Genomic DNA, 27,457 nt, shown 5'->3' with positions numbered 1-27,457 from the left:
ACAAAAGATCCCAAACAGCCAAAGCAATCTTGAGAAAGAAAAACGGAGCTGGAGGAATCAGGCTCCCTGACTTCAGACTATACTACAAAGCTACAATAATCAAGACAGTATGGTACTGGCACAAAAACAGAAATATAGATCAGTGGAACAGGATAGAAAGCCCAGAGGTAAACCTATGCACATATGGTCACCTTATCTTTGATAAAGGAGGCAAGAATATACAGTGGAGAGAAGACAGCCTCTTCAATAAGTGGTGCTGGGAAAACTGGACAGGTACATATAAAAGTATGAAATTAGAACACTCCCTAACACCATACACAAAAATAAACTCAAAATGGATTAAAAACTTAAATGTAAGGCCAGACACTACCAAACTCTTAGAGGGAAACAAAGGCAGAACACTCTATGACATAAATCACAGCAAGATCCTTTTTGACCCACTTCCTAAAGAAATGGAAGTAAAAACAAAAATAAACAAATGGGACCTAATGAAACTTAAAAGCTTCTGAACAGCAAAGGAAACCATAAACAAGAGAAAAAGACAAGCCTCAGAATGGGAGAAAATATTTGCAAATGAAGCAACTGACAAAGGATTAATCTCCAAAATTTACAAGCAGCTCATGCAGCTCAATATCAAAAAATCAAACAACCCAATCCAAAAATGGGCAGAAGACCTAAATAGACATTTCTCCCAAGAAGATATACAGATTGCCAACAAACACATGAAAGAATGCTCAACATCATTACTCATTAGAGAAATGCAAATCAAAACTACAATGAGATATCATCTCACACCGATCAGAATGGCCATCATCAAAAAATCTACAAACAACAAATGCTGGAGAGGGTGTGGAGTAAAGGGAACCCTGTTGCACTGTTGGTGGGAATGTAAATTGATATAGCCACTATGGAGAACAGTGTGGAGGTTCCTTAAAAAACTAAAAACAGAATTACCATATGACCAAGCAATCCCACTACTGGGCATATACCCTGAGAAAACCACAGTTCAGAGTCATGTACCAAAATGTTCACTGCAGCTCTATTTACAACAGCTAGGATGTGCAAACAACCTAAGTGTCCATCAACAGATGAATGGATAAAGATGTGGCACATATATACAATGGAATATTACTCAGCCATAAAAAGAAACGAAATGGAGTTATCTGTAGTGAGGTGGATGGACCCAGAGTCTGTCCTATAGAGTGAAGTAAGTCAGAAAGAGAAAAACAAATACCATATGCTAACACATATTTTTTAAAAATGGTTCTGAAGAACCTAGGGGCAGGACAGGAATACAGGTGCAGACGTAGAGGATGGACTTGAGGACACCAGGATGGGGAAGGGTAAGCTGGGACGAAGTGAGAGAGTGGCATGGACATATATACACTACCAAATGTAAAATAGATAGCTAGTGGGAAGCAGCCGCATAGCACAGGGAGATCAGCTCCGTGCTTTGTGACCACCTAGAGGGGTGGGATAGGGAGGGTGGGAGGGAGGGAGACGCAAGAGGAAAGAAAGAAATATGGGAAGATATGTATGACTGATTCACTCTGTTGTAAATCAGAAACTAATACACCATTGTAAAGCAATTATGCTCCAATAAAGATGTAAAAAAAAAAAAAAACCTCCTGATTAAAGTATCCCAATTTCTGTGCGTCCACCTAAAAGAAAAGAAAATTAAAGACAATACTTATAATAGCGTTAAAAAATTCAAATACCTAATAATAAATCTAACAAAAGATATGCATAACTTCTGTCCAGAAAGCTATAAAGGATGTCATTTCTCCCCACCCCAAAACTTATCTAAAGCAACAATGCAATCCCAATCAAAATTCCAACAGGTTTTATGGTTTGGCTGGGGGTTCTATTTTCGTTGTTGTTTTTGGGGGGGCAGGGAGGGAGGGAGAAACTGACAGGATAGTTCTGAAATACACATAAAACGTAAAGAAACAGACTAAGAAGTCAGGAAAAAAAAAAGTGGGAAGACTTGCTTTGTAGAATATTCTGAATCAACATTAAATTCAATAAATAAGGCAATGATATTAGGGCAAAAATAGACAGATTCAGGATGGAGACCCAGAGACAAAGCATGCATATACAAACATAAATTATGAAAAGATGACTGCTGAGCAATAGGAAAGGTTTCTGATTTTTTTGTTTGATTGTTCCTAAGTGGTGACAGGACAACTGAATATCCATATTAAAAAACATTAGGGGCTTCCCTGGTGGCGCAGTGGTTGAGAGTCTGCCTGCCGATGCAGGGGACACGGGTTCATGCCCCGGTCCGGGAAGATTCCACATGCTGTGGAGCAGCTAGGCCCGTGAGCCATGGCCGCTGAGCCTGTGCGTCCAGAGCCTGTGCTCCGCAACCGGAGAGGCCACAACAGTGAGAGGCCGCGTATCGCAAAAAAAAAAAAAAAAAATTAAAACTTGACCTAAAACACACACAAAAATCATTTCCAGTTAAAGTATATGCCTAAATAAGAAAAGTAAATAAAGCTTCTAGATGATTTAGAAAAGTAACTTAGTAAACTCCAAGCAAGGAAAGGTTTTTCTAAACAGGACACAAAAAGCACTAAGCATAAAGGAAAAGACTGATAACTATAACTATATAAGAACTTCTTGGCACCAAAAGATACCATTTTAAATGGCACCTTAGGCAACTATAGAATGGAAGATACTAAGGATCTATTTAAACTGACAAAGGACTCAATATTCAGAATATATAAAGAACCCCTATGAATCAAAACAGAGACAATCCAATAGAAAAACGGACAAGTGACAAGAACAATCACTTCACAAAACAGCTTGTAAAAAGAGCCAAAACTGAGGTGCTTAACCGCATTAGTACCCAGTGAAAATACAAATTAAAACCCTCAAAAATGGCTAAAACTTTAGAAGACTGCAGTAAGCGCCGGGGAGAAAAATAAAGGAAAGGGAATTCCCATATACTGCTGGCAGAAATAAAGTATGGTAAAAACACTCTGGAAAACAACTTCGCATTTTCTGATTACATACATTAGGACCAGCAGATTTCACTCCTAGGTATAGATACAACAGAAATGGTAACACGTGTGCATTAAAAATATATACAGGAGTGTTCTTAGAAGCGTTATTGGTTATTTATAATGGCCCCAAACTGAAAATAATCTAATGTACATCAATAGTAGAATGGATAAATTGTGGCATAATCACACAATTGAATTCTGAATAAAAATGAACTACAGGGCTTCCCCGGTGGTGCAGTGGTTAAGAATCCACCTGCCAATGCAGGGGACATGGGTTCAATCCCTGGTCCATGGAAGGTCCCACATGCCACAGAGCAACTAAGCCCGTGCGCCACAACTACTGAGCTTGCACTCTAGAGCCCGCGTGCCACAACTACTGAAGCCCACGTGCCACAACTACTGAAGCCCGCGTGCCTAGAGCCCGTGCTCCGCAACAAGAGAAACCACTGCAATGAGAAGCCCGTGCACCGCAATGAAGAGTAGCCCCCGCTCACCGTAACTAGAGAACGACCGCGTTCAGCAACAAAACCCAAAGCAGCCAAAAAAGAATTAATTTTTAAGAAAAATGAACTATAGGTCCGCACAACCTGGAGGAATTTCACAAATGCACTATCGACTGAAAGAAGCAAGACAAAAAAAAGAGTGTGATTCTGTCCACGTGAACCTCTATAAAATAGACAAAGCCAAGCTATAACATTTAGGGATAAAGACTTAGGAGGTAGAAATATTTTTAAAAACAAGAAAATTATAACCAAAAAATTCAGGGTAATTGTTCATTTAGGATAAAGGAATGGAGCTGTAATGCAAACGGGCATGCAGTGGAGGAGCTTCTCCAGTGTGGACAATGTTCTGGGTCTTGACCAAATCAGTTTCACAATGTTTACTTTATAATAACTAGGCAGTACATTTATGTTTGATGCACTTTATGTGTTTTATTTCACAATTGAAAGCTCTTTTCAAAAGGCAAATACATGGCAAAAATCTACTAGACATCTTAGACAATTACTGTAGCTAAAAAAGGTATGGAAGGTATACATAGGGGCTTCCCTGGTGGCGCAGTGGTTGAGAGTCCACCTGCCAATGCAGGGGACACGGGTTCGTGCCCCAGTCCGGGAAGATGCCACATGCCACGGAGCGGCTGGGCCCGTAAGCCATGGTCGCTGAGCCTGCGCATCCGGAGCCTGTGCTCCGCAACAGGACAGGACACAACAGTGAGAGGCCCGTGTACTGCAAAAAAAAAAAAAAAAAAGGTATACATAAATTGATATGAATCATATCGCTTAGATAAAGAAGTCACTTTGGGCCTGGTCTCACGGTTTCTGCTCTGGTCTTGCTCTTGCTTAGTATGAATGCCTGCACCTTCCTTAGCTCAATCTTTCTCTATCGCTTATTTTATCTTGAAAAAAGATAAAACCCTTAGATTAAATCTTCCAAATCTGAGTTTTCCAATGAGTGCTATGCAAACCACCAGTGGCTAAGAAATAGTTCCAGGTGCAACACTAAACAAAAGTTTTTAATCTAAAACTGGCAAATGACAAAACTGCTGACATTTGTACCTGAATAAGTGAAGTTCTGAAAACAACTCGATGACCCATTGCTTTGACCATGTGCTTCTGGGATGCTTATTCCACAAACCCAATTTAGCCATGCAGATAAAAAAAATAACTCAAGCTCTACTTTTTTGTAAAGCCTAAGTAAATTACTAACCAAATCCACAAACGCGGCTATATTACAACAATATTCTAATTAACTAATTGGCCAAAGCAGCTCTTAACATTATAATGCTTAAGACAAAAAAAGAGTAAAAACGTCTGTGCATTCTCTCCCTGGTATACAACTGCCCACAGTAGAAAGAAGCATAAACTTTCAAATCAAGACTGCCTGCCCTAGACTCAAATTATAACACTAACTAGTTATAAGACTTTCTGCAAATTACTACACTTTTTCAAGCCTTAGTTGTCTCACTTATAAAGTAAGGATAACAATCTATATCTTTTGCCAAACACTTCACATTTCTGAGCCTTGGTTCAGAATGAAGATAATAATACATACAACCCTTCCAGTATTGTCGTAAGGATTAAGCAGGAATTTATATAAATGGATTATCACAATGAATTGTATATAACAGGCACTTAATAAAATAGTTGCCCTCTGTTTTTCCCTTTCTCGTTGCTCTCCTTTGTAAATGCATGGAGTATAATGCCACACAGTCTTATCAACCCTACCCAACACCCACATCCCCCAAAAAACCCATATGCACTTACTTAACCTCATTTTATCCCTTAGACAATCTTAAAGCCCACATTTATCATAAAGTTACCACTGACTTTGATGTTACAGGTATTTCAGTATTAATAAGAAAAAAAATTCTATGTACCAGGAAAAGAAAAATTGTAGTCTTTTCAGAAAACAAAACAAAAAACAGACTATGAATCTGGGAGTACCCAGTGGATCTATAATCCTAGTCAGAAATCATAATACAGAAAGTTAAAACTTAGGAATTCAATTTTGAATGTAAATGACAAAAACAATTTCCCTAAAGCTGCAATAAAGTGAATACAATGAGAAGCGGCAAATTCCTTCTAACCTAACCCTATGTTCTAAAGATACTTATCCTCATGTAAATGGACCAAATGAAAACATAACCCCAGTCTCTACACCCTCAAAACTTTGTTATGACTTTTTTCTAGGGGGGAGGAGAAGAAAACATAGGACTGAAAAATCCCTAAAAAGGGAGACATTTCTTTAAAACACACACACACACACACACACACACACACACACTCACTCTCACACTCTCTCTCTCTCACTCCAATTCCTGAGTTGGAAATCTATTTTTAAGTATTTCCATTTTTAAATGTAGACATATTTAAATTTTTCTTTCTGCATCTCACTCTTCTAAAGCAATAAATTCTTGGTAAAGAGTTATTACTAATGGCTTTGGGTATGACAATGGCTTTATCTTTAAGATGTCTAGGGTTTGCTACAAAGTAATATGGGGGAGAGGGGAACAGATATGGGTATAGATGAAAAAAGACTGGACAAGAAAACAATTTTGAAGCTGGGTGATGAGTATATGAGGATTCACTGAACTAATCTGTCTTCATCTGCATGTTTTAGGTTTTTCCACAATTAAAAGTTATTTTAAGAAAGTAATAAATTTTTGCCACAGTTCTACAGAATGCTTTGTCTTGCTGTGTTGAAATTTTTCAAATAATTACATTCACCTAGTAAAAGTTTAGGTTTTTAAACATTCGGCACTATATTTTTGCATTTAACGTAAGTGTAATTTTAATATTTTTTTCTAGCTAGAGTAGTAAAATCCTGTGATGCTCTGATTCTTGTTTGCTGATGGCAGTTAATATCATATGTGATATTAAAATCTAATCCAAGGGGCTTCCCTGGTGGCGCAGTGGTTGAGAGTCTGCCTGCTGATGCAGGGGATACGGGTTCGTGCCCTGGTCTGGGAGGATCCCACATGCCACGGAGCAGCTGGGCCCGTGAGCCATGGCCGCTGGGCCTGCGCGTCCGGAGCCTGTGCTCTGCAACGTGAGAGGCCACAACAGTGAGAGGCCCGCATACCACCAAAAAAAAAAAAAAATCTAATCAAAAAGACATCCAAAATATTCAGAAACCCTCATACACTAATAAGGAGAAATGGAAAATGGTATAGCCATTTTGGAAAACAGTTTGCCAATCTCTTTAAATGTTAAATATAAATCTACTATATGATCCAACAATTCTACTCCAAGGTATCAGTGGAAGAGAAATGAAAATGTCTACACCAAGACTTGTACACAAATTTCACAACAGCATTGGTCACAACAGCCAAAAAGTGGAAACAACCAAAATGACTGTCAACTGGTGAATGGATAAACAAAATGGAAAGAATGCTCTTCAACAATAAGAAGGCAAGTACTGAAATGTGCTATAATATGGATCATCCTTCAAAACCACTTAAATGTAAAAAGCCAAACACAGAAGACCACATATTTTAAGATTCCACTTATATGAATTATCCAAAAAGGGCAAATTTATAGATACAGAAAATAATCAGTAGTTTCCTACTAGGGACTGAAATTTCATTAGGGATGAAAATGGGAAGTGACTACAAATGGTTATGGAGTTCCTTTTGGGGGTGACAGAAATCTTCTAATCTAACCTAACTGTCCATTGACAGATAAATGGATAAAGAAGATGTGGCACATATACAATGGAATATTACTCAGCCATAAAAAGAAACGAAATTGAGTTATTTGTAGTGAGGTGGATGGACCTAGAGTCTGCCATACACAGAGAAGTCAGTCAGAAAGAGAAAAACAAATACCATATGCTAACACATATACATGGAATCTATGTATAAAAAAAAAGAAGAAAGTTCCGAAGAACCTAGGGGCAGGACAGGAATAAGGACGCAGGCGTAGAGAATGGACTTGAGGACATGGGTATGGGGAAGGGTAAGCTGGGACGAAGTGAGAGAGTGGCATGGACATATATACACTACCAACTGTAAAACATACAGCTAGTAGGAAGCAGCCACATAGCACAGGGAGATCAGCTCAGTGCTTTGTGACCACTTAGAGGGGTGGGATAGGGAGGGTATGAGGGAGACGCAAGAGGGAGGGGATATGGGGACATATGTATATGTATAGCTGATTCACTTTGTTATAAAGCAGAAACTAACACACCATTGTAAAGCAATTATACTCCAATAAAGATGTTTTAAAAAAAGGAAATATTCAAAATTAGACTGTGGTGATGGTTGCACAGCTTTGTAAATTAACTAAAAATCACTGAATTATATACTTAAAAACAAGAGTATTTTATGTTACGTAAATTATACCTCAATATAACTGTAAAGGAGAAGGGAAAAGACGGGAAGGAGGAGCAGGGGGACTACAGTGCCTCTGAGATGATGAATGAATGGAAAGATTGATCTTTAAGAAGTAACCTGACCAAAATCTTAGCTAAATATATGTCAGAGCCAATACTGAAATCCAGGCTTGACTACAAAATCCTTATTCTTCCTACATCCAGAAGTAAGGGGGCACTAGAAGCAACCTATGCCTTACTCAACTTTGCAAGGATAGATTAAATCCACTAGTGAAGCAGTATATGGGACACACAGAAAAAGGCTCCTTTAAAACTGAGGTAAAGTCACTGTGAGAATTAAATTAGAGAATCAAACATCAAGAGATAAATCATCTGTAGAATGAAAAAGTAAATACACAAAATACAAACAAGGTGGCATGGGAATCTGGACCTAGCTCTTGTCCATAACTATATGAAAGCTGAAACCAAATTAACTGAAGAGTGAAGAGTGTTGAAACAAATTAAATCTCGCAGTTTGTCTCCAACACTGTCTCTGGATAGTGTTCTGACCCGGATCTGCTGTAGTTCAGACATATATATCAAGCTATCACAGCTCAATAATACTGACAACTAAGATGATCCAACTCACTTTGGGTTAATTCCAGGTTTACTGGTCAATCTTCAGATTATAATCTGTGTCTGATATAGGTCTTCCGACAGGAGGAAAATGAAATGACTGATGAGCATGGACAGTCCATTTCATTTGAAAATTACATTTCTCAATGTGTATCAATAACCTGACGCCCTGATTCATACCTCAGACTTCACCTGCAACCTAAATCACTCCTACATTTAAATAATAAATTGAACTTCTAAACATATCAATTCTGAGAACCAGAGTCTGCTACATAGTTCATCAGTTCCTGCCACACTTAAGAACTGACTCATCAGGCAGTCAGCCTTCCCTAGAGACACTCTTCTGCCCTGCTGCATGCCTCTGAAAACTGCAATTTGTATTTTGTTTGTTTTACAAACTAGATGAATGCTGCTCAGAAATCTGCAAACATACAAAATGTCCCCCCCCAAAAGACAACTGCTTATATTCATATTTCATAGTTTATAGAGCACTATTACAGTAGCCCATTTACTAATCCAGCATCCTCTGAGATGACCAGGACATACATGCTTATTCCCAATACTAGTAAGTCCATGAGTTAAAAAGTTATTCACAAAAAAACATGCTGCTAATAAACAGACTAACCTGGATTAGAATCCAGGTCTCCAGGCTCCAAATCCAGTTGTTCCTTCCACTTTAGACACTGCAAGTGTCTAAAACGCCAACCCAATAAAACCAAGAAAGCCTGTGCTTCTACCAGAAAAATCAATGATTATTTTCTGCAGTCTTAAAAACAGTCAGAAATCCTTTAATAAATAAGATACATAATCTTACAGAGATCAAGATAAACTATAGTAGAGAGAAATGCTCAAATTTGAATAAAGGAATGAAATTTATAAACAAAGGCTTATAAACAAGGACTTCCCTGATGGTGCAGTGGTTAAGAATCTGCCTGCCAATGCAGGGGACATGGGTTCGAGCCCTGGTCCAGGAAGATCTCACATGCCGTGGAGCAACTAAGCCCATGTGCCACAACTACTGAGCCTGCACTCTAGAGCCCACGAGCCACAACTACTGAACCCATGTGCCACAACCACGGAAGCCTGCGCACCAAGAGCCCATGCTCTGCAGAAAGAGAAGCCACTGCAATGAGAAGCACGCATAGCGCAACGAGAAGTAGCCCCCACTCGCTACAACTAGAGAAAGCCCGCGTGCAGCAATGAAGACCCAATGCAGCCAAAAATAAATAAATTAAATAAATTAAAGACTTATAAACAATATTGAAGCAAGTACTGACAGAAACAGTTCCATTTGGATCCAAATGAAGAATTTTAATTTTATATGTTAATAAAAACAAGGAAGTGCCTTCTATTAGAATCTTGTTAGAAAACCTAATGCTCTTTTTGTATTCTTTTTTTTTTTTTTAGAAGATGTTGGGGGTAGGAGTTTATTAATTTATTTTATTTATTTTTGCTGTGTTGGGTCCTCGTTTCTGTGCGAGGGCTTCCTCCAGTTGTGGCAAGTGGGGGCCACTCTTCACCGCAGTGCGCATGGCCTCTTTTGTTGCAGAGCACAGGCTCCAGACGCACAGGCTCAGTAGTTGTGGCTCACGGGCCTAGTTGCTCTGCAGCATGTGGGACCCTCCCAGACCGGGGCTTGAACCTGTGTCTCCCGCACTAGCAGGCAGACTCTCAACCACTGCGTCACCAGGGAAGCCCTCTTTTTGTATTCTTTACCAAAAGAAATGAAATCACTTATAGATAGACGGGGGTGAAGTTAGTGATTTGGTTCCATTACAAAAGAGGTACTGAGAAGTATACTATGACCCAGCAATTCCACTCTAGGATATGTATCCAAAGAAATAAGGGCATATGTTCACCAAGAGACTTGTACAAGATTGTTCACAGTAGCTTTATCATAATAGCCCCAAACTGAAAAGAACCCAATTGTCCATGCACAAAAAAAAAAGGATATACGTTTTGGTATATTCATAGAATACTACATAGCAATAAAAAAGGAACTGTGGGTATATGCCACAATACGGATGAACCCCACAAACATCACGTTGAGCAAAAGAAGCCAAAGTACAAGTAACTGATGGCTTACAAAAGCTGGAATAGGTTGGGGGAGGGGAGGGAGAAATAACTGAGAAGAGAACCTTTTGGGGGTGCTAGAAATGTTTTAGATCTTGATCTGGGAGGTGGTTACGTGGTAAAAATTCATCAAACTTACAAGCAGTGTACTTTATGTATTAACATGTTATATGGCAATTTTAAAAGCTGGCATATTTATTTGGAACCTTTAACACAACACAGAAGAATGTCTTTTAATCTTAAATTTCAAAACATAAGACTACTCCAAGAATGTAAGTATAACTGGAAAAGTGATTTTATACTAAAATTAGCCCACAGTAGATTCAACCAAAATTATTACAGATATGTATTTCAAATTTTGTTCTAAAATTTCTTAGTTTGTTGTATGCCTTCAAGGGTTGGGCATAGCAAATGTCAGAGTAATCTCTATCCTAGCCTCGTTTCAATCATTTCAACATCTTCCAAAAATAAAATAGTAATTAAATCCAAGTTTATCAATGAATAGATAAGGTCGTCTACTGAGAAAGAGAGGGTAAGTGGTTAAGGGGGCTACAAGAGAGTAGAAATTTTTAAATAACTGCTATGAGAAATGAAAAAGAACTAACTAGGAAAAAAGAAGAATTACTGGGTAATGTTGAGGGTCCAATTAAGATTGGTGAGCATGGATATTTCGTGGCTCCAGTCTGCAAAGTTAAGGTTTTCTCCAGATGTGCTCAGCAGGTCAGAGCCAGGTACAGAGAAATGAAAAAGATTAACTGATCTGTGGCTAAGTATGGGTTAGACAGATGCAATGAAGAGACAAAAGTGCAAAGCAGCTCAGCATATTCCAAAAGTTACATAAGGTTCCAAGCTACTTAAGAAAATTAAGGCAGGAAGGGGACAAAAGAGGTGTCAAAGGACTAGAAGGCTCTATAAGATTGAAAAGAAACTGTCAATGTCTATGTTCAAAAAGAAATCAAAAAATTGAACATATGCAGAAATTCATGAATAGGTCTTTTACAGCAAAGTACCATTTTTTCTTATTAGTTTAGAAAATGGAATGCTCCTGCCTAACAATTCAAATTTCCTTTTTTAGAGGAACTAGAAAGGTTCCAAATGGAAAAGGTCAAATGCTTAAAGTATTATAATTGCAAATTTATACGTTCCTCAACATTTCTATGTAAATCCAAAGGTTTTTTTTCCAATGATATTTTGATTTAACTAAGGAAGTTTCCAAATTTCTTAGTGAATCAATGAACCTTTACCAAAAATCTTACTGTAAGCAAATTGCTCACCCCATACATCAGTATACCACCCTTTAATAGTGTGTATCTGTTTAAAGTGAGGTCATATGACAAAAGAATTATTTTCTATTTCCAAGCTCTGTCTAGCTTGACCTTAAAGTAAAACTGGTCAGTAACAATATGTAATGAGTGAATGGACTAACAAAGTCAACAGGAAAAAGGTGGCTGGAAAGATTTAGGAACAAACAGCATAGTAAAGGCATTAATCTCAGCAAAGAATGATGTTTTCAGCACATCTGAAGCTGTAATGAAATAATCTCTAATAAAAAGGTTTAAAGTATAACAATCAAGCTTAGTATATGATATGAATCTAAATTATTTAATTTGGTTGAATTTAAGTATCATTTATTGAGTGTCTATTATTTTGCCCAGCAATGTGCTTGCTCTGCTGCTATGGAACATGTTCCTACCCTGAAGACACTTCATAGTATAGAAAAGAAACCCACATGTGAATTATCACAGTTTATCACAATACAAACAGTATTTAATTAAGTGCCAAACAAGTAAGATAAAGTCATAGTAGGGTATTTGCAACTTAACCAATATGGTTATTAGCTGGGGGTTGGGGGGGAATCACTATCACACCTCACAGGAATACCTGATGTTTCTGAGATGCCTGGCTACAGTTTGGACTAAAGATCCACAGCTGTTTTCATGGTGGTAGTAAGAGATTTGGTTTTTGCATGTCAAAGAAACATTACTAACACACATATGCACACATCATTTATACACACAGGAACTTTGTTTTGGTTAATAAACTTTCAGTATCTGTTTTAGGTGATGGTTACTGTTCTCTTAATATGATGCAGCAAAACTTAGCAAACTGTTTTCCAAAGCTTATGTAAGTTAAACTAGAAATTACAGTGCAATGTGAAAAGAACGGCAGCTAGGTTCTCTAGCCAAAATTAAGACGTATTTGCCTATACCTCTACTCTGTAAAACTGTGCTGCTAGTACTGGCATACAGCCTCAAAACACACAAACACATGGAGTTTCATTGCTTTAATTTCATCACTTAGCTTCTACAATATTGCCTAAGAACTATTTCTTACTTGTCACCCTCTGTATCCATTCTTTCAACAAATTCTACCACTGTCTAAACAGCTCGTTGCAAATGCAAATTTTCACCTGCCAGTGATCTTTAAAAGGTGAGCTTCCATACACAGAAACCATTTATACTATTAACACTAGGACCATCAGTAGTGCTATCAATCCATTTCAACCCATATCATACGTTTAATGGGCTGGTATGGGATGCTTCTCACCATCTACTGTATTTTACCCACTCTAATATATACATTTTCCCCCATTTCTGAGGTAAAGATGCATCTCACAATCTATCGCATTTTATAATTGTGCTGGACAGTAATTAAACTTAGCTGTCATTGTCCATACATAACCTTGTCATAAACTGTGTTATCTGCATTGTTAGTTTCATGCATGTTGAGTTTAACTACCTTTAAAACGTCTTGACACTGAAAAGTTATTGTGTACAAAGGTACAAAAATGGAGATCAGCAAATCAAATTTCATTATTGCTAGTAATAATCCCAATTCCATGTTTTCTCGCAAAGCAACGATAAAGTGATTTATGGGATATGAGAACAGCCACAAGTAGATGAAGCTGTATTATGCTTTGTTACTGAGATACATGCCAAAGGATAGCCTATCACATGCCAAGCAATGCAAATGAAGACAGAAGAAACTGTCAAGTCTCTGGGGATAAAAGATTTCAAAACAATGAGTGGCTGGTATGACCAATTATAGACTGCACAGGCATACAGCATGTTCCTTCTTATTGTACATAAAATAGTGCTGTGTTGTCTCTTAACGGCAACTCAGGTTCCAGGAAATTAAGATTTTAAAAATTAGAACCCTTCATTCTTGCTCTTTGCCATCTTAGGATGGCACCACCATTCACGCAGTTATTAAAGTTAGAAACCTGGAGATCATTCTTGACTTGTCATTTCCAAAACACATAAAGGATCACAACACTTCTCATTATTACCTCTATTGCAACCATAGCCCAGGCACCATCACCTGAACACTGCAACGACCTAACCCTCCCCTCTTCCATTCCACCCCCAGCACAATCCAACATTCACACCTCAGCTAGAGGTGTCGCAACCTTGGCACCTTTGACATTTTGGGCCAAAAATACTTTGCTGGAGGGAGCCTGTCCTGTACTACTGCAGAATATTTAGCCATATCCCTGATCTCTACCCACTAATGCCAGTAGCATACACCATCACCCCCAGCTGTGGCAAATGAAAATGTCTGCAGATTGCCAAATGTCCCCTTGGAAGCAAAATATAACCCACAGTGGAGAATCACCGAGCTAGAGGGATGTTTTTTAAACATTTCTCTGCTTAAAACTCTCCAATGGTTTCTCATTTTACTTATAATAAAATCTGTGCTCCTTAGAGCCTTGCTCACCCAAACGTATCCTATGTAATCCAGATTCTGGCCTACCCCTCTAACCTCAGGTGAAGCCACTATATTCTTCCTGCATTATGCTCCCTCCATAACGACCTTTCAGTTCCTAAAATACCACAGCCATTTCTGCTATAGAGATTTTGCCTTTGCTCTTCCTTGTGCCTGAACCATTCTTGCCAGGTTATGTGCAAGCTCAGCTTAAATTTAACATCCTCGAAGATGCCTTTCCTGACTGTTTATGCATCTCACTATTACCCATCACAGTACCTCACTTATTCCCTTTACAGCTTTTAACACAGTGTACAGTTATTTTGTTTACCTGATTATTGACTGTCTCTCACATGAGGACAAATACCTTGTCTGCCTTATTTCCAGCATCTAGGCAAAATGAAACGAACAAATTTTTAACTCGAGAACCTTAAGTACTAGATAAGTTGGTATCAATAACTTCAACTCCACCCCCCTCTCATTTCCCACCTATATTTATGATCATTCCCTTGAAGTGGAGGGAGGAGAGTGGAGGGGAAAGGAAGAGACTAACAAAGCCCTCATCCATAAAGTATCTTTGTCATCATCATGTTCTCTGAAGCACTGGGTGCAGATTAAATGACATATGTAATGAATCTAAAGCACTTGGATGGGTGTGATAAACAACCTGTATTCAATAACTGATGGCTTTGTATGTAAAGCACCAAGCACAACACCTATACAGATAACTGAAAAATGACAGTTCTCTTGCCCCTTTTCATATCACTCTACCACCAGCTCGCCCCGAATACAGTAAGAATGTAATTTTGTACCTAGGAGATGCCTCTCCCCTTCCAGGCCTCCAGGAACATAACATACCATACTAGGTGTAACACAGGCTAGTCATTCATATATGTATGTTGACTGAGGAAAGCAAAATATCCGTTAACCAAAGCCAATTTATCATAAAATGACTTCAGAATTATACTTCAATTAGCTTCAGTAAACAAAATAACCATATGAATATTCAATTTCTGAACCCAGCTTTAAATTAAATTCAGGAAAAATATAAATTACTGTTTAACAATATCAGTGTTGGTTACTAAAAATACCTATACGTCTAATACAAATACAAGTCTACTTATAGAAAACTGCACAACTTTTACCTAATAATTAGAAGAAAATGATTTATCTTAAATTCCTTTTTAATATACTGTTTCTGACAGCATTCTGTATATGCATTTGGGGCGGGGGGGTCCTGAGGAAAGTGGTAAAGCAATATATTATAAAGGAAACATAAAGGCAGCCAGACTGCCAGGGTCTGAATCCCAGTTCTGCTAATTACTAGCTATGTGAACTCTGGAAAATCACTTAACTTCTCCATGCCTCAGTTTCCTCATCTGTAAACTAAGACTTAACAATACTACCCACCTCATGGGGTTGTTGTAAGGATCACCTAAGTTAATGTATGTAAAATGCTTAAACAGTGCCTAGTATATAGGAAATACTGTAACTATTAATGTTATTGTTATTTTGTTTCTTTGCATCATTATGGTTAACAGCTGCCATACTGGATAGCACATATACAAAACATTTCCATCACTGCAGAAAGTTCTATTAAACAGCACTGTAACAGACTACAGGATAGTTAGAATGCCTGATGAGATAATGCTTATCTTCTCTAATTTTTTAAGAAGTGCTTAGGAAAAAAGCACTCTAAACCCAAAGTAGTTTTTAATCTAATAACTTTGACAGGTAACAAAGAACTTGGGTTTTGATCTATTTAACAAGTCAAATAAAAGAGAAGTGGTGAAGGAAAGAGAGACTTTTTTAAGGATCTCTATTCGACAAGATAACAAAACAAATGAATTTTTTATTTCCTGTCTACCTTATCCTACTAAACACTCTCTGCCAAGGCTACCATACTTAGAAAAGGAATTTGTTATTAATTATATTCAAATATAATTATCAACATATCAAAAAAAACTTGTGATACAGTATTGTATGTGCTTCTTTAACACAGTAAATAAAAGATCTAGAGGTGGGTCTAACAGCCCAATTTTAAAGCACTGATTAGGATAAAAGATATTTTGAGATATCTGTATCTGCAGATACAGATCTGCAACATCTGTAATTTAATATGAAAATATTTCTCATTTCTATTGGTAACAAAGTTACAGCATTGCTCATACAACTGTGATTTGTTGCCTACATTCAAAGTTGAAGAAAATGCTAAATCTTACTTAGAGGTTAGGGAAAATGAAAATATTATTTTCCCATCTAAGTTTATGAACTCCAGGTTTTAAAAAAAAGTTGCTTAAGAGATTAGACTTCAGAGTTATAAAAACCTGGACTCAAACCCACCGCTTCCTAGCTAGGTAATATTGGGAAAAGGTACTTTACCTCCTCTGTGAAATGTGAGTAATACCTATATAAGATAGCTGTGTTTATTATCATGCTACTCAACATAGTATTTGCCACATTCTCAATAAACCTGTGTACTATTAAAATCAGTAACCAAGTTCTGACAGTTATGTACTTCAGAACCCTCTGTGCATCAGAAAATCAGGGATTTGATGTCAGTTGGTCTGGGGTAGATCACACCCATTCTTTGGTATATTTTTAAAGCTCCCAGGTGATTCTAATGTGCAGCCACTAGCCTAAGGACAAAGTTCAAACTCTAGTTTGGCACACTAGGCACTCTGGTCACTGCTTACAGCCCTAAATTTTAATCACTCCTCTATAGGTAACCCCAAGCTCTTCACACACACTCAAATAATGCTTCCTCAAGAAGTGGGCTATAGTAGTGGCTCTCAAACTTCAGCCTGCATTAGAATCACTGTTAAAACACAAATTGCTGGTCTCTATCTCAAGAATTTCTGATTCAATTGGACTGGGGTGAGGACCAAGAACTTGTATTTCTAACAAGTTCTCAGGTAATGTTAATACTGCTGACGCAGGGAGCACAATTTAAGAACCACTGGGCTCTAGACTACATCACTACATTGTCCCTGTATATTCACCTGGAATGCCATTCCCATCTCCATCATCCCATTCTTGCTTGGCTAACTTTCACTTTTCTTTCAAAACTTATATAAGAATTTGCCTTCAGGAAGCATCTGCTCACTTCAACAAACCACCTCAAGGCATTTATTACCTACTATAAAACTTATCTGCCAGAAAAAACACACTACAGAATATTCTTAATGGTATACTAATGCACAGGTTAAATATCTACTACCATATACAGGCTGTTTTGCAAGAACTGAGGGAAAAGGCCTCCTTTGGGCAGGCGAATTAGAAAATGCTGAAAAAGCAAATGGACAGTTGGTCAAGCAGAATGAAACCTGGATTTCAGCCCCCACCTAGCCCCTTGGCCGTGGCACCTTTATGCAGAGCACCACCAATTCCTAACCAGTCATGGCAGCCCTGGCACAGCCTACCACTAAAACACAAAGGAAGAGCCCTTAGATCAATCCTGGACTCGAGAAAGGGAGAGACGATGGGAGGAAGGGGCAATAAGGCTGTCAGGAAAGGATTTTTGGAGAAGGTTATATCATCACACCTAAGTTCTGAGTCTTGAATCGCCTTCTCTGTACATCAGGAAGACAAGAACTGTGCTTTAATGTTTTTATACCCACAGTGTATGGCTCACTGTAGATGTTCAATAAATGTTTGAATGACTCACAATGACTAAAATTATATGAAGACACTTGCTAATCTATCTCTTTCTCACCAAATAAAGAAGCAAACACACACCCATCGCTGCAACCAAAAACCATAAATACTATCTAAATATTAACGTATTTGGCCTGTACACTAATCAGCTAGGGGAAAGCATGAATTATTCTAATAACCTGTTGGAAGATGAGACAAAAGGGCCTGCTGGTAACACACTTAGGTTTTTCAAAACTAAAGTCTTTAAAATCAAAAACTTTGCATTACCTGATTCAGAACTGATTTCCTGATTATTTCAACATGGACTAAAAAATTTACAGGAATCTTGGAAACTAATTTTACAACAAAGGAACTGAGGCTCAGAGAAGTAGTGACTCAAAGGCACACAGCTAGTTAGTGGTAAAGCTGTAATTAAAACTCAAGTCACTGGCCCTATACTAGTTTTCTCTCTCCTATATCACACTCCCTTTGCATTTATAAAATAAAATATTAAATATCCAAAACTTTTTTAAAAACTCAGATTAACCCAGGTTTTGTTCTCTCTACCCCATTTTAATGAGAGGAAAAGCAGCCATCTAACCATCTTACTTTGTCTAGGAACTTAAAGAGGTAACTTTCAAGATTATGTTTTGCTTTTGGTAAAGATTCATTCCTAAGTCTCTTTGTTTGCAAAATTATACATGCAAAGCTAATATTCATAAATAAAAATCCTGATACAGTCTTCAAATTTTCTCAATTACCAAGGAAGCATTACAATGGCTTTCCAAGATACAGTACTTTCTAAAGAAAGAGCCTGATTTTTAAAATACGTTTAACAATAAGCAGAAAACTGGCTATAACTCTCACCTCTCTATTAACCTGAGTACCTCATCCTCTGACCTCTCTCATTAATAGTTTATTAAAGTAGCTTTATGTGCTAATAAGAACCAATTAATTAAAATTCTCTGCTTCTGGAAAGTAATCTTATGACTTATCTGGATTATAATTTTATTCGCCTTTTAAATTTAAGATGAATGTCTTTTGCATTTATATACAATGCAACATAGTCTAAGAGTTAAGAGTTAACTTTTTAACTGACACAGCAATCCACGAGACATGCTTGGTTTTTTTTCTTTCTTTTTTTTTTTTTTTTTTTTGCGGTACACGGGCCTCTCACCGTTGTGGCCTCTCCCGTTGCGGAGCACAGGCTCCGGACGCGCAGGCTCAGCGGCCATGGCTCACGGGCCCAGCCTCTCCGCGGCATGTGGGATCTTCCCGGACCGGGGCACGAACCCGCGTGCCCTGCCATCGGCAGGCAGACTCTCAACCACTGTGCCACCAGGGAAGCCCGAGACATGCTTTTATTACTTCCAATTATACAGGTGAGAAAACTGAGATTTAGAGAGGTTAAAGAATTTGCCCAAGTTTACATGCCTAGGAAGGAGATGAGTTAGAATTTGACATAGGCTGTGTAACTCAGGTGTCAGGAACTCTCTTGGACAATATATAATGGCTTTCTTAGCCCTTAATCATGTGATAATGCTTCCTTCATCTGTGAACATACAAACTTTTTAACTATCCCTAACAGTAGAAGGTAAGTAACGCATTTTCTTCCTGAAAGTTAATTTAGGCTTTAAAAATAAAGCAGAACACAGCTTAAGACATTCTTTAGCTTTTGTATCTTGCATTCTGTCGTAAGAATTTCTGCACGTATGCTACCTTGTACTATCTCTACTAGAGAAAAGAGAAAGCCTACCTCTCAGTACTCTAAATGAGATAAGAAAAAATAATAACATGATATAATAGAATCGACAGACCTTTAGAATAACAGAGGGAATAAGGGACCTCAAAAGAGACAATCAGGTCATGTTCATGCTTGACTATGTATAAAACTTTTTTTCTGCCTAAGATTGAGGAGACAAGCAGTGGTGTCTCAAACCTCTACCTGAACCTTTAAACCAACAACAATTATGCAGAGAAATCTTGTCAAAGAGCCTAAAAAGGTAATACTTAAATATTGTTATCTCAATTAGAAAATAAAAGGACTACCCTGAAAAACTCTTCCAACTCTTCCTGACCCATTAAAAATAATCTATCATTTGGGGGGACCTGACAAGGAGAAGGGCTTGTCCTCTTACCTCTGCACTTTATGCTTCCAAAGTATCCTGAACCTAAAGCCCTCACAACATTTCAGGTAGTATCCCTATTTGTTTTGTTGCTTTGGGGTTTGGTTTCAGTTTTTAATCTCTCCCCATAAAACAGAAGTTGTTTAAAAGCAAAGTCTATGTATTTAACAACTTTATATACTCACTACTAGCCATGGAGTTAAGCACTCATATTAATATTTGCTGAAAAAATTTTAATTGGATTCCCATCACAGAGATAAGACAACTGAGGCCTCTAGAAATTAAGTGTTCTACTCAAGACCTCATGACTGTTATATGATAGAAAAAGAAAACCAAATCTCTGTAAAATAAACTTCAAAAGATTACAAAAAGCATAAATAAGGCTGAGATAAAAATGCCCTTTTAACAGATTTAGAGTGTGGGTTCTGAAAGTAAGTCTGGATTTAAATCCTGGCTCTCTCATTTATTAGTTGTCTGGCCTTGCAACAATTAGTCTACAAAATACCGTGCCTTATGAACACCACCACTTACCAAATCTTATGGTGCCAACAATAAATGCAATAATGCATTTACAGTAAATGAAAATACAAAGACGGTGATAACTGTTGGCTGAAGTTATCAGGAAAGATTTTACACAGATTCTACAGCTCAGTGTTTGTTTTTTCTGTTTTTCCTTTCTTTGTGAGCTATATCAATTATACAGCATAATACATAAAATCTAGATAACAGTTTAAAGAATTATCAAGTGAACACTCCATGTAACTACTACTAACATCAAGAAATAGAATACTCCAAAAACTTCTCTACAATGTGTCCCTCCCTCATCACAAACTTGAGAGGTTTAAGCAAATCTAATAAACTTAATTTAGTTAATTTAAGATTAAATAAGTTTAATCTAACCTGTAAAACAGATAGCAGCAACATAATAACAACAATTTCCTCACAGGGTTACTGTAAAATATTTACTGGTATACAGTAAACACTCAATGAGTGTTTCTTACACACACATTATACCCCAGAACAAAGACATGGGGTGGGGGGGCGGGGAATATAACTATGTAATCAAATTGGTGAGAGCATAAAACCTACAGGGAAGTACAGCACAGAGACAGAGCTAGAAAGCTAGGTTGGGGCCATGTAAGAAATAAAAGAAAAATCTAAGCTAATAACATAGAGGAAATTGAGAAAATTCACTGGGCAGTTTTGAAAGACAATTCTCCATGGGTCTCTTGTTTTTCTGCCTGTCTGGAAAACAGAGGCACCGACTGCCTCTGATCCAATCTTTTCAAGTATATTTGTAGAATCTTGGAAAAAAGAAATAGCATCTCTCCCTCAAGAAAAGGAGAGGTATGCTTACAACCCATTATAAAGATTCCAGTTTCTCTAAGTTTGGGATTCCCCTCCTCTAACACAACCCAATGCATGTGCAAGTGTCACATCTTCACCCTACCGTGTACAAACTGGGGCTCCAAGATCTGACACTAATAACTGTGGCTACTGCTCTTGCTGTAATGCACTGTTCTTCATCTCTGACCAAGGAGTCTCATGACTCCAATAAACTGTAGCAGGTTAACTTAGTCTGCAAGTAGGGTAAAATCTCAGAACTTTCACAGTGCTTGACAGGCATTAGCACATAATCAATGTTTATTATAACTGATAGATTCCACTTCCACACTGTCAGAAAGGATAAAAAATGCAAAACCCAACTATATGCTGCCTTCAAGAGGCACACTGTAAATATAAAGGAAAAAAGAGTTCTAAGTAAATGGATGGAAGAAAATACATTACAGAAACAGTAAGCTCAAGAAAGTTGGAGTGGCTATATTAATATCAGAAAAAGCAGATTTTAAGACAAAGACTATTACCAGGGATAAAGAGGGACATTTCATAAAGCCCAATTCATCAGAAAGACCTAATAATCATAAATTGTATGTGCCTAATAACAGAGCTTCAAAATACATGAGGCAAAAATTAACAGAATTAAGGGAGAAACAGATAATTCCACAGTCATAGTTGGATATTTTAATATCAGCAACTGAATAGAACTAGAGTAAAAAAAAACAAAACAAATAAAACAAAACCCAAGACATAAATGATTTGAAAAATGCTACCAAAGCACTTTAATCTAATTGATATTTACAGAATAGTACACCCAACAACTGCAGAATATTCTTTCAAGTGTGAAAGGTACATTTACCAAGATAAACCATATGATGAACCATAAAACAAGGTTCAGTACATTTAAAAAGATTAAATTCATACAGAATATATCTCAAGACCTCAAAATAAAATTAAGTTGGAAATCAATAACAAGATATCTAAAATAATCCCAAATACATGAAAATTAAACAACACGCTTTTAAATAATCCGTGGGTCAACAAAGAAATCACAAAGCAATCAGAAGCTATTTCAAACTAAAAGATAATAAAAATATCAAAATCTGTGGGATGTTGCAGTGCTTGGAGGAAAATCTATAGCTTTGAATGCTTACATTAGAAAACAAGAAATGTCTGAAATCTATGACCACTTTAAGAAGCTAGAAAAAGAAAAGCAAAACACATGGGGGAAAGAAAATTATAAAGAACAGAAACAAATGAGAGAGAAAAGACAAATGGAGAAAATTAGCAATGTTATTTTTGAAAAGAGATACAAATAGATAAACCAAGAATTAGACTGGCCAAGAAAAAAAGAAAGAACACATTAACAACACCAGAAATTAAAGAGATATCACTACAAATCCTACAAGCAGTCAAAGGATAACAAGGGAATTTTATAAACAACTAATGTCAACAAATTCCTTTAAAAATACAACAAAACTAACATAAGATGAAACAAAATCTGAATAACTCTATGTCTAGTAAAAAATTGAATTTGAATTTACCAAAAGTCTTCCCACACACACAAAAAAATGTAAGTTCAAATGGTATCACTGATGAATTCTATCAAACAGTCAAGGAATATTGCACAGTGTTTCAGTCAGTAGAGGGAACACCTCCCCGGCTTATCTTATGAGGCCATCATAATCTTAATACTGAAAGCTGAAAAAAAATTACAACCAAAGAAAACTACAAAATAATATCCCTGATGAAGAAATATCCTCAAGCCCTAACAAAATATTAAACATAAAAAGGATAATACACTGTGATCAAGTGAGGTTATCCTAGGCATCAAGATTAACATTTGAAAACCACCACTGGTGTTTGAAAACCTGTGGTAGAATGATGAGCACTTTGTTGCTAAATTTGGCTACTGCAAATATTTTTGTTCACCTACCCCAACATACAAGAATATCTCTCATCAGAAATATAAAGACGTAAGTATAACTGCTAGGTTTATGGTACATGTATTCTTCAACTTACTACAAGTCATTTTCTTTTGCAAAATGACTATGTCCCTCCAAAAGTGGGAGTCTGATTTCCCCACATTCTCATTAACACTTGATATTATCAGAATTTTTAATGTTTGCCAATCTGGTAGAAGTGAAATGATTTCTTCTTATGGTTCTACTTTGCACTCTCCCAATTACCAATGAGATTATAATTCGGCTGTGGGTTGCTGTAAGTCATGATAGCACATAGGTGAGTTGCAACCAGCATTCTTAATTTAAAAAAAAGAAAAAATTAAAAAATCAGCGTGTACCACATAAAGGTTAGACATTATTTCCATGGTTTGTGTGTTTGTACTGGGTCACAACATAAAATGTTTTTGTAACTTTGAGCTTCTAGCAAGTTAAAAGCCACCTCTAGAGCTGTTTAATTACAGCAAAACTCCTTAGAGAAATTTGGGCAACTAACTGGTACATCATTTAGGCCCATAATACTAAGGATGTATCTTATAAAGAAGGCAGGATTGAGATGTCCTTTAAGCACTAACTGGCTTAAAGAATTAGAAGAGGGAGAAGAAATCTGAAAGAAGAAATAAGGAGTGAAACAGAAAAAGGATTCTATAAAACAAACCGGTCTATGACCTACTTAAAGCTCACTTAAAAAGAATCACATTTGTCAATAAGACAAGGTTTCTCTCAGCACTAAAACACAGGAAGTTGGGATCCCATCCTCTTGACTACCAAAATGACAGAAAACTGATCCATCCTTCTCTGTAGACATATCCTAATTCCCACCTCAAGAATCATCTCTTTCTTGGGCTTATGCAAGAGCATCCTCTTAGGTCTCTGCTTCCTACCTTTCCCTACAGAGCGTCACAGTACCAAGAATCATCTAAATTCTAGAGATTCATATTTTAATTCAGCTAACAAAGATTTTCCAAGCGCTTACTATATCACCTCTCTATTAAGAAATTAAGCTGTACCTCCCGAACAATTTTAACTCCTGGTTATAGTCTCTAAATCTTGTTATTCTTAACTAAAACTGTCCTAATTGCCTCCTCTTGAAGGTGTTTTGCTTCTTGGACTGTTAAACCTCCCGCATATCATGACCAATTTCTGCTACCCTCTTTGTCCACCAATAATATCCCTACTCTATTTTAAATAACTATTCTTTTTCATAATCCCTTCTTCAAAAGTTGCTGGACCAATCACACACAGCAAATGTCTGGTGTAATGAGTTTATGAATCTACCTGTCACTTAATAAGAGTGTGATCTTAGGCATTTAAATTTCTTAACTTCCCTGAGATTCAATCTCATCCCTAAAATGAGAAAACAATAGGTATCAAGCAGTAATGAGAATTACATAATCTCTATTGCCTTTTTTCTTTTTACTTAACTTTTTAACTTTTATTTTTAATTTCCTCTAAATGCAATTAAATGCTTTTATAGAGGGACGCACTTCAACTGAGGTACCATGAAATACAAAAGGGAAAAAGGATGAAGACAAAACCAGTATGAGTAAACTCACCAGGTGGGGTTACACTGCTCTGCCTATGTGCTCTTCTTGTACATCCAGATTCTAAAGAAGCAACTGTAAAGATACTTCTTTCCCCATGGCAAGCAAAATTCTAACAACCCACAATGACCCACACCCTAGTATATAACCCTCCCCTTGAGTGTGGGAGAGACTTGTAAATATAATGGAACATCACTCCTGGGATTGTTACATGGCAAATAGATTTTTGCATATGTATTTAAGTTCCCTAATCAGTTGAGTTCACCAAAAAGGAGATCTTCCTGAGTGGGTCTGACCAAATCAGATCAGCTTTAAAAAGGGGTCTTAAAAGGGAGTCCAAAGGACAGAGACAGAGGAAGCCAGAGCAACTGACTTCTGCTTGCCTGGATGAAAGCAAACAGCCATGATGTGAAATGCCTACGTGAACATGTGGTAAGGAACTGAGAAAGGTCCTTGGCCAACAGCTAGAAAGAAGATGGCAACATCAGTCATACAGCCACAAGGAAATTCTGCCAACAAGTAGTGAGCATGGAAGAAGGTCATGAGCCTCAGATGAGAACTGCAGCCACAGCTAACACCTTGATTTTAGCCTGGTGAGATGATGAAAAGCGAGCCCAAAGTACCCAGATTTCTCACCTACAGAAACTGTGAGCTAATAAATGGGTGTTGTTTAAGCTAGTACATTTGTGGTACTTCGCTATACATAAAAAGAAAACTAATACACTCCATCAACATAGGACAAAGCAGAAAAGGATAAAAAGGGGGAAGAGACATCTTTTTCTCCAGAGTGCACTGTATCTCCTCACAGCACTGATTATGAAGATATAAGATCCAGAATCAAGGAAAAAGATTAAAACTATAAAATTACATAAATTTTTACAGTTTTAATGATTAAGAAGGGCTTTTCCACACACAGCTTGTTATACAACTACCATATAATTTATTACCTTCATTTTAGTGATGAGGAAAGAAAGGCTGGAGGAGTGACACCCCAAAGATCACAAACCTAGGGTATGTTTAAAGTAACTTCAGTCCAGGGCGCTCTTCTCCCCTACCACAGCCCCCTTAAGGCTTTAAAAGAGCCATTCAAATCAACAGTACCTGCATACTGTCTTCAAGGGAAGCGTTCCTAGTAACATAATTTCCCGTATTTCAAATCTACTTAAATACCCCTTGGCTTTGTCAGAATGTCAAAACTAAAGTGGATACTGAAAAATTTCCAATCAAAAGTAGTTTGGTTGTAAAAATGACCATGGGCAGACCATTTGAAAAAACAATGTACATTTTGAAATGTAATGAAAACTTTAGCAAAACGCTTGTCGGTTTTCTAGTACTTTATTTAGATAGCAAACAAATTGTGTTATAACTATTCTCAAAAATCCAAAGCAAGTAAACAACCTTTCCGAATCTTTCACTATTTCCCCCCTTGGGCAAATTTGTTTAGCCTGAACATTTCGTACGTTATAAATATGAGAACGTGGTACAATATATCATACAATACACAGGCTGTTTTTATTTTCACTGTTATATGTATTTTCCTAAGTGCTTCACCATCAGAATTTGTAATTTTCTTAAAAAGATACAGGAAAATCTAAAAGGTGTAGTCAAATTCCACGTAAGTTACAAATCACACAACTTTCTTCATGCCTAGTCAAATACTTTCCTAAACACTATGTTTGCTAAGAGATGCAAAATAAAGTCCTTTCTAGTCACAACCACGAGAAGGAATAAACTATATATTCATCATCTTAACATCGACTTTAACAGCAAATAATTCGCTGTCGTCACATACAAACAGCATCGTTTTGAGTCTATAAGCGTCCAAAACCATCCCGTGATTTATACGCCCGGGGCACGATTCTCTGCAATGTGAAGAAAATCGATAAAATGTCAAATGTTGGTGGAAGGGGTGACGTGACAATCCTAAAACCTGAAAATTTCTTAGTCCCTACAGCACACAAGAAGCACCCCGTTTGGACTCTCCAATCGAGGCCCAGGTCCAAATCCAGGCACTCCAGTTTCCCAGCTCTTCACCACCACCACCACCCCGAGAAAGGAGGGAAAACAACTTTTATTGGCCTCGTCTCCTGGGGGGCTGGCAAACTAGCGGGGCAGTGCTCCGGCCTGGACACGTTTCACAAGGAGGCCTCCGTCGGGGGCGGGGAGGGCAGATAGCGGGAAAGCCCGGCTTCGACGTCCCCTCTGCCCCAAGCGCCAGCCCCCCACTCCACCCCACCGAGAAGAGGCCTGGGCCGGCCGCCACGCCGAGCGACCCCCCGGTCCCTCCGCCGAGGCGAGCTTGTTGTCATGTGACGCCGCCACCGCCGCTAAAACACCGCAGAAACGCAGGGCGGCGGGCGGCATTCGCACCAGCCCGCCTCGGCCCGGCCCCGCCGGGCGCGGGCGAGTCCCGAGAGTCCAGGCGGGGGGGCGGAGGGCGGGCTTGGCGGCGGGCCCGAGCGCGCCACAAAGGCTTCCGCGCCCGTCGCCGTAGTGCCTGAACGGGCGGGGGCACAATTTTCGGGGCCCGCGAGAGGGGTGCGGAGCGACCAGGGCTCCGGGGCGCCCGCCGCGCCCACAGTCGTTCCCCCCGGCTCCCGGACGGCCGGCGACCGCCG

The 27,457-nt window shown here is 38.0% G+C and overlaps 1 protein-coding gene across 1 annotated transcript in view; it reads right to left on the bottom strand.

Moving 5' to 3' along the window:
• The window catches only part of STAG1 (STAG1 cohesin complex component), a 423,440-nt gene that overhangs the window by 395,546 nt on the left and 437 nt on the right, over nucleotides 1-27,457 (bottom strand). The gene's annotated exons all lie outside the window — the stretch shown is intronic.

The sequence above is a fragment of the Pseudorca crassidens genome, chromosome 5 (assembly GCF_039906515.1).
Source record: "Pseudorca crassidens isolate mPseCra1 chromosome 5, mPseCra1.hap1, whole genome shotgun sequence".
NCBI classification, from domain to species: domain Eukaryota; kingdom Metazoa; phylum Chordata; class Mammalia; order Artiodactyla; family Delphinidae; genus Pseudorca; species Pseudorca crassidens.
This window is presented reverse-complemented; position numbering and strand designations above follow the sequence as displayed.